Here is an 8,195-nt window from a genome sequence, read left to right on the forward strand (position 1 = left end):
CACAGTACGTGAAGTCTTGAGCAGGGAATGAGGGCAGGCAGTGAGGTCAGAGAGAGATCAAGTGCAGAAGACACATACAGTGAGCCCAACTTGTGAATATGATATCATGGAAATGGGCATGATGAGATCAGTTAATACTGGACACTATCAAAACTGTTCCTGATTAAATGCAAACATCCTGGCACAAGATAAACCAGACACCAACACCCTGGCAGTATATAAACCAATTAATGCATGGGATGTGATGAGAAACCTTCCTCCTGATGCAAACCTTCAGTGATAGACTTACCACGGAAGGGGCTTCCTTTTGAACTCTGCATTCTCTCTTCTCTGGTCTTGTTTTGAAGAATCAGTGCTCCACAATGACCACAGTGAGGGAATGTAACTTACTGCACAACCCTCTTATACACGGTTTTACTTATTCAGAGTCAAAAAAGAAATTCTCCCCAAAATATTTCTGAGCAACTCTGGGGACCCTTCTACACTGCCATATAAAATCCAGATTATCTCCTTTGAAACAAATTATATGGCAGCAGCTGCAGTGGCACAATGGGTTAAACCCTTGTGCCCACTGAACTGCTGACCTGAAGCGATTTGAATCTGCGAGATGGGGTGAGCTCCCATCTGTCAGCCCCAGCTTCCCACGCGGGGACATGAGAGAAGCCTCCCACAGGATGGGGGGTGTCCCCTGGGCAACATCTTTGTAAACAGCTAATTCTGTCTCACCAGAAGCGACCTGCAGTATGTTCTCAATTCGCTTCTGACATGATAAAAAAAATGGCAGTGTAGAAGGGGCATAGGTTCTCTGGTGCAATTCTATTTTATGTTTCTGACCCACATATAGGCTGATTATCTGATCCACATATTCCAGATTATCTGACAGTGTAGACTCATATAATCCAGTTCAAAAAAGCAGATAAACTGAATCAGATACTGGAATATAAGGTAGTGTATATGCAGCCATCATCAAAATATAGGGTACCCCAGGTTGAGAACCATTGGACTATAAGGATTGTGTTGCACCTCAGCAGGAGTTCACCTTGCTCACAGCATCCACTAAGAATCCAAACATGATAGTAAAAAGGTTTATTAATAAAAACACATATAAAAAGGGAAAACACAATAAGAAATTAATAAAGGAAGCAAGTCACACAGTCAATAAGACAGACCAAACTGGTAATAGAAAACAATCCAAAGACAATATTCCAAACAACTCCAAGCTGTTTCAGAGACACAATTATTTATTTATTTATTTATTTACAGTATTTATATTCCGCCCTTCTCACCCCGAAGGGGAATCAAGGTGGATTACAATGTACATATATATGGCAAACATTCAATGCGATTAGACAAACAACACAGATAGACATAGAGGCTATTTAACTTTCCAGCTTCTGGCTTTGTGAGGGTATGCTTGATTCCGGCCACAGAAGGAGCTGCTGCTTCATCATCCACTGTGACAATGAGTCCTTTTGATGGATTACTTCCTCATCCGGCATGCACTCTGCTGGATATTTTTATGGTGTTGTAAATTAGTTAAATTAGGCTCTCCGCATAAGTGGTCCCTAAATTTTCCTACTTGACAGATGCAACTGTCTTTTGGGTTGCTTAGGTAAACAACGAGCTGGGGCTATTTAACAATCGGGCACTCAATCCGACTGGGACTTTGAACTCACGACCTCTCGGTCAGTAGTGATTTATTGCAGCAGGCTACTAACCAGCAGCGCCACAGCCCGGCTCCAGTTATCCCCAGAATCCAACATGAGAGTAAATCCAGGAAACAAGGATTAAAACATGAACATGAATCCCAAAATAAATCCATAAAACAAAGAGCAAAAAATTAGTTTGAATCCAAAGGTATGTCCATAAAACCAGTATCAAAACATGACATGAATCTTGGGTCTTGAACTAAGGCCTGAACTGGGAATGAAACAGGACCTCTTCACTTGGATAGCGACGTTGTTTGATCTAAAATCCCGATGGAGCTCTCTTTGATTTAAGGACTGCAAAACATGAACACTTTTTTTGACCTTGAGGGGCCTGCTTCTGACTCTCTTTCTCACAAATTCTTTCCAATTTCCTGCATATGAATCTCTGCCTTCTCAGAAGCAGCCTGGTATCTCTGTCTAAGCCAGCTGCTCCCTCGGATGAGCTAATGTTATCATGGGTTGCTAAACTCCTTGTGGGTGAAAGGTCCTCCCCTTGCCTGTTGGATTTCAAAACCGTTCCATTTTCAACCTCTGTCTCAGAGACAGCATCTTGCGCTAAAACCCCCTCCTTTTCCTCATCTACAGAACCATCTAGCACTCTCCCAGGCCCTAAAACCCTAATTCCCATTTCTTCATCTGGCTGAACCACAACAGATTGCATGCTATAGCCAAAGGGCCGGGCTTTAGCACAGCTAGTTAATCACTACCTGCAATAAATCTTACCAGTTGAAAGATTGGCAGTTTGAAGCCTGGGTCGGGGTGAGTGCCCAACTTTCAACCCAGCTCACTGCCCACCTAAGAAGTTTGAAAACAGCCGTTGAGTAGACAAATTAGGTACTGCTTCAGCGGGGAGGTATTTTACGACACCATTAAAAGGAAATATCAGAAATTGCCAGTGATTAAAGAAAGGAGGAAGTTTGCGATCATGGGTTCTTCAACATGGAGGATGGAGCGACAGCACCTCCCTGTCGCTGGAATCAAGCATAATCTCCAGGACACCGAAGAAGGGAAATGCCTATAAATACCTCTATCTGTTGTCTGTATAACGGAATTGAATGTTTGCCATATATGTGTTCGGTGATCCACCCGGAGTCCCTTTTGAGGTGAGAAGGGCAGAATATAAATGCTGTAAATAAATAAATAAATAAATAAATAAATAAATAAATATTGAGACTCCATATCCCAAGTACAGAAGCATAAAGGGTTATAATATAGATAGAAATATGTTAGTGTTATACATAAAATAGTTTTGATATGTAGTGACACTACTTCAAACATGTAAAGTTATTGGTCTGGATAATAACAGAACTACAGTTGCTTCTCCACATTTGCCGATGGGGACTCAGAGGAAAACAAGAGCAAATTTTCTGTGAACAAATTCTACCCGGAAAACTATGATAAGGTCACCTATCAGAGGACCCATTTACACTTTCATATAATTCAGTTTCAGATAGCAGATTAACTGCATTGAACTGGATTATATGGCAGTGAAGACACATATAATCTAGTTCAATGCACTTCAATCTGCAATATATGAGTGTCAGGATGCAAAAAAAAACAGCATCCTCAAAGCTGTTCTTTTCGCATCTCACTACAAGAGGACAGAGGAAGGAGACCATTTGGCGGGGAAGGCTGATTTATGACAGGGTCTGGTCTTCAAACGTGGGAAAGGACAAAAGGAAAGGGAGGTGTGGATGGGGAAGAAAGTGGGGGGGGGGAGGCAACAACCCAATATACTGAGGGGAAAAGTGGAAGAGGGGCAGTAGAAACTTTTGCAGTCATCTTGGCAAGGCGGATTCAATAAAGTTTCCATAGCCACCAGCTGTGTGAGCCTATCTTTGTGTCCTACACCTTCCAGGAACGGACAATGAGTCTACACTGACCATTATAATGCAGTTCAACCTGCATTATATGGCAATGTAGATAGGGCCTATAACTATGTTTGAAATAAACATTATATACAATGAAAAAATACTTATTATATAACCTTGCTTGGACTGTTATATTTACTTCACAAACAATAAAGATACTTTGTTATAGTAGGTACTAGAGAGTCCAGCTGAGAACCCACAATGAAAACTGTACTTTTGTACTATAGTATATACCACAATATATTTAATTTAAAAGTATAAGGCGAAAGCCATAGGAAATAACAGGTTGTGCCCACAAAATAGCTCTAACATTTAGTGAAAGTCATTCTGATTGTTCTCTAAATTACAGCCCATTCAAGAGGTCCCTTAAAAGTCCACATTAAGTTTTCCTGAGATTATTAGTATTTGCTCAGTCATCAAGAGCCAGGGAAATCAAGGCAGATGTCTGTCCTCTGATTCCACTGGGTTTGACCATGAGGACTCTTGAAGGAAAGGAGATTAAAAGCAGCAGCTAAACATTCCTGACACCAGACGGTGGATATGAGCACACATAAATTTGATATTGTGTGTGTGTTTAAGGGGATTTGGAATGTAGAGGAACGGGTGAAACACTTTGCTCTATCCTTCTAATGACCTGCTTCAGATTTCAGCTTCAGATTTCTTAACTCTCCCTTGACTTGCACACAAAAATTCAGAAAGAATTTGGTTTAATCATCTTGACTGTACTGTGCATTTGTTCTTTCTGCTTATAGTGAAATTGACCTCCCTTCCGATTAAACACAACTGAACAGAAATGTATTAAATATGCATTTATTTTATATTTTCTTTTCTCAAACTTTGCAATTCCGAAGTGTTGTGCCAGACTGAATAAACTTCTGTTTGTTGCCTTCAAACCCAGTGTGTATCTTGAATCTGGCCCACTGGAAGTAGCGAAGCGTGCCGGGCTCGAACCCTTTTTTCGTGGTTAGCTGAAATCACTTGTCATAAGGAAATGACGGGACAATTGCTCTCTGAGGTAGACCAGTTGTGCATGCTTCTGTATATTTAGTAGCTTTCTCTTATCAACTTCCTTTTTTTTCTAGAGGAAATCCAGATTCTCAAATACCTGTCTGGAAGGGGAAGGAGCCTATATCAGCAATACAGCCACCATGGACAAGAGCAGCATCTACACTATAAAATTAGTGTAACTTGACATCTCATTAACTGCAATGGTTCAATGCTATGAAATTATAGGGGTTGTAAATCTACAAGGTATTTAGCTTTCTCTGCCAAGGAGTGCTGGTTGCCTCACCAAGCTACAAATGCCGGTTTGTTCCATAGCATTGAGCCAGGGCAGATAAAGTGGTCTCAAACTTCTGAAAATGGCATCTAACATGGATTTTTCCATATGCTCATTGAAATCAACTTTCTTAATTTTCCAGGATATGTGTTAGACTATGATCAACTTTCACTTTTCTCTGTAAGGTAAAGGTAAAGGTTTTTCCTTGATATTAAGTCTAGTTGTATCCGACTCTGGGGGTTGGTGCTCATCTGCATTTCTAAACTGAAGAGCCGGCATTGTCCATAGACACCTCCAAGGTCATGTGGCCGGCATGATTGCATAGAGCACAGTTAGCTTCCCGCCAAAGCTGTACCTGTTGATCTACTCACATTTACATATTTTCAAACTGCTAGGTTAGCAGAAGCTGGAGTTGACAACGGGAGCTCACTCCGCTTCCTAAATTCTAACATTAAGGAGAGAAGATGGGAATCAACCCCCACCAGAAGAAATGAGATTCTGGTTGGACTATAAAGAAATGGGGAGAACAACGGGTAGAACACTGGGGGAAGGAAAAGACCTAATTATATGAATTGTAAAGATTTTTCTTTTCTTTGTAACAAATTAATAGTAATGTAATAAAAATAAAAAAAAAGTTTAGCAGCTCAGTGGTTTAACCTGCTGTGCCAATGGGGGCTCCTCTTTTCTCGGTAGTGTATAACAAATCCAGTCCAAGATTGTAAATCCCACAATGAGCTTCCACCTCAGTGTATGTTCTTCCTTGTTGGAGATCAGTTCAGGATACTTTATTCTCTAGTTGCTGTAGAATAATGAAGTTTAACTGACATAGCTATGGAATCCTGGCAGTTGTAGTTTGGTTTGACACCAATGCTATCTGGCAGCAAAGACTAAAGATCTTGTAAAACTACACCTACCAGGATTCCATAGCATTGAACTATGACAGTTAAAGTCGTGTCAAACTACATTAATGCTACAGCATAGATGCACCCTAAGTCTGTGAGTACAGGTAAAATCCCTTTGCCTTTCATTTAGAGATCTGTGCCTTGTGGTCTGTTTGTATCCATGAACCATATAGAGAAGAAATCTTAAAAGTTTTCTTTGTTCATATCTCAAATATAATTGTGGTTTAAAGTGCATTCCTACTCGCCACCCCCTGGAAATCAGAAGGATTCTGAAACACTCAATTCTAGAGATCTACATGTTTATTATAGAACAATAAACACTACCTTGCTCTCCTTGTTGAGTCAAACTTCAACTGTCTTGCAAGTGAATCCTTGCATAATATAATTTGTTCATCTCAATATATTTGTACTGGAGCTGTGTCCTCAAAATAACTTCTGTTTTAATCTGGTGTGACTTTTGGATGTTGATAAACCAGTCTTGCTTCTCTTAAGTAGCCAATTATATTTATGTGGATTGTTTTATATATACCGCATCATAATAATACAACAGACATTTAATAGGCACAAAACCCATTTTCTCATAATGCATCTCATGGGCCAGATTCTCCCAATGTTTCTTCAAGACAGCCATTCACAATACTGCTGATGAAGCCCTATACTGTTCTGAGTCCAGGCTATTTGAAGGACTGTGTTTCCCATTATGAGAATGAGCATGGTGTAATAGTTTGAGCATTAGTCTAGGGCAGAGTTTCTCAAACCGTGCTCCTCCAGATGTTTTAGACTTCAGCTCCCACGATTCCTAACAGCTGGTAAACTGGCTGGAATTTCTGGGATCTGAAGTCCAAGACACCTGGAGGAGCACGGTTTGAGAAACACTGGTCTAGGGACTTAATCACATGGGCAAATTTATTTGTAGTATGACCCTTTCAGCACAGGGTTGCTGTGCATTTTCCAGGCTGTATGGCTATGTTCCAGAATCATTCTCTCCTGACATTTTGCCCACATCTATGGCAGGCGTCCTCAGAAGTTGTGAGGTATATTCGAAACTAGGCAAGTGAGGTTTATATATCTGTGGAAGGTCCTGGGCTGGAGAATTCAAGGTCTGGCTGATTCCTGCCTGGGGGAATCCTTTGTTGGGAGGTGTTAACTGGTCATGATTGTTTCTTGTCTTGAATTCCCCTGTCTTCTCAGTATTGTTTTTTATTATTTACTATCCTGATTTTAGTTTTTTTAAATACTGGTAGCAGGATTTTGTTCATTTTCATGATTTCCTCCTTTTTGTTGAAATTGTCCACATGCTTGTGGATTTCAATGGCTTCTGACATGTGGACAATTTCAACAGAAAGGAGGAAACCATGAAAATGAACAAAATCTGGTAACCAGTATTAAAAAAACTCTAAAATCAGGAAAGTAAATAAAGAATAGGGGAAAACGGGAATTCTAGACATGAAACAATCCGGGCCAGCTAACACCTCCCAACAAAGGATTCCTCCAGGCAAGAATCAGCCAGACATTGAATCTGTAAAACCATTAAATACTAATCAAGATGATTAATTGCAACATTCACACTTTCCTCCAGCAGACAAAAGTTCTTTCTCCCATCCTGGACCTTCCATAGATATATAAACCTCACTTGCCTAGTTTCCAATATACCTCACAACCTCTGAAGATGCCTGCCATAGATGTGGGCAAAATGTTAGGAGAGAATGCATCTGGAACATGGCCATACAGCCCGGAAAACTCACAGTAACTCAGTGATTCCGGCCATGAAAGCCTTCGACAACACATTTTAAGAACAGTTTGAGGATGGAGCTCACTGGATCCCACCAAATGATGGAACAGTTTTGTGTCTCTGCTTGCCATGAAAACACACTTAAAAGAACATAAGAAGAACATCTCCCTTTATAAGACTATTGGAACCCTAAAATGTCTCTGGAGAGATCCTTTCTCCCTGTCCCACCATCTTCTCAGGCCCACTTCTACTTTCGGGTCTTCTCAGCTGCTGTTCCCAGACTTTGGAACTCCCTTCCTAAGAAGACAAGGATGGCTCTGTCCTTGAACTCCTTCCATCCACAAGTTACAATGTCCTTTTGGCATGAGCTTTTGAAAGTTACCGTATATACTCGAGTATAAGCCTACCCGAATATAATCCGAGGCACCTAATTTTACCACAAAAAACTGGGAAAACATTGACTCCAGTATAAGCCGAGATACCAATAAAATTACATTAATTGAGGCATCAGTAGTTTAAATGTTTTTAAATCTTTACATCAAACTGTAATTTAAGATATGACTGTTTCAACTCTGATTAAATCATTATTTTCATCTTCTTCAATGTAAATGTGCTTATGTATCCTTTTAATAATAATAGAATGAAATAATAAATGTAATAATAATAAATGCAGTAAAATAATAAATGTAATAATAAACAGAG

The 8,195-nt window shown here is 40.0% G+C and overlaps 1 long non-coding RNA gene across 1 annotated transcript; it reads right to left on the bottom strand.

Annotated features, from left to right (window-relative positions):
• Positions 1-1,071: 1,071 nt before the first annotated feature.
• On the bottom strand, positions 1,072-6,750 carry LOC134296573 (uncharacterized). The gene is made up of 2 exons (XR_010003367.1): positions 5,517-6,750; positions 1,072-4,689 (listed from the first exon to the last, which is right to left on the bottom strand). It is a non-coding gene; the product is annotated as an uncharacterized LOC134296573 (long non-coding RNA).
• Between the last annotated feature and the right edge of the window lie 1,445 nt (positions 6,751-8,195).

Source organism: Anolis carolinensis, chromosome 2 (genome assembly GCF_035594765.1).
Source record: "Anolis carolinensis isolate JA03-04 chromosome 2, rAnoCar3.1.pri, whole genome shotgun sequence".
Taxonomy (NCBI): Eukaryota; Metazoa; Chordata; class Lepidosauria; order Squamata; family Dactyloidae; genus Anolis; species Anolis carolinensis.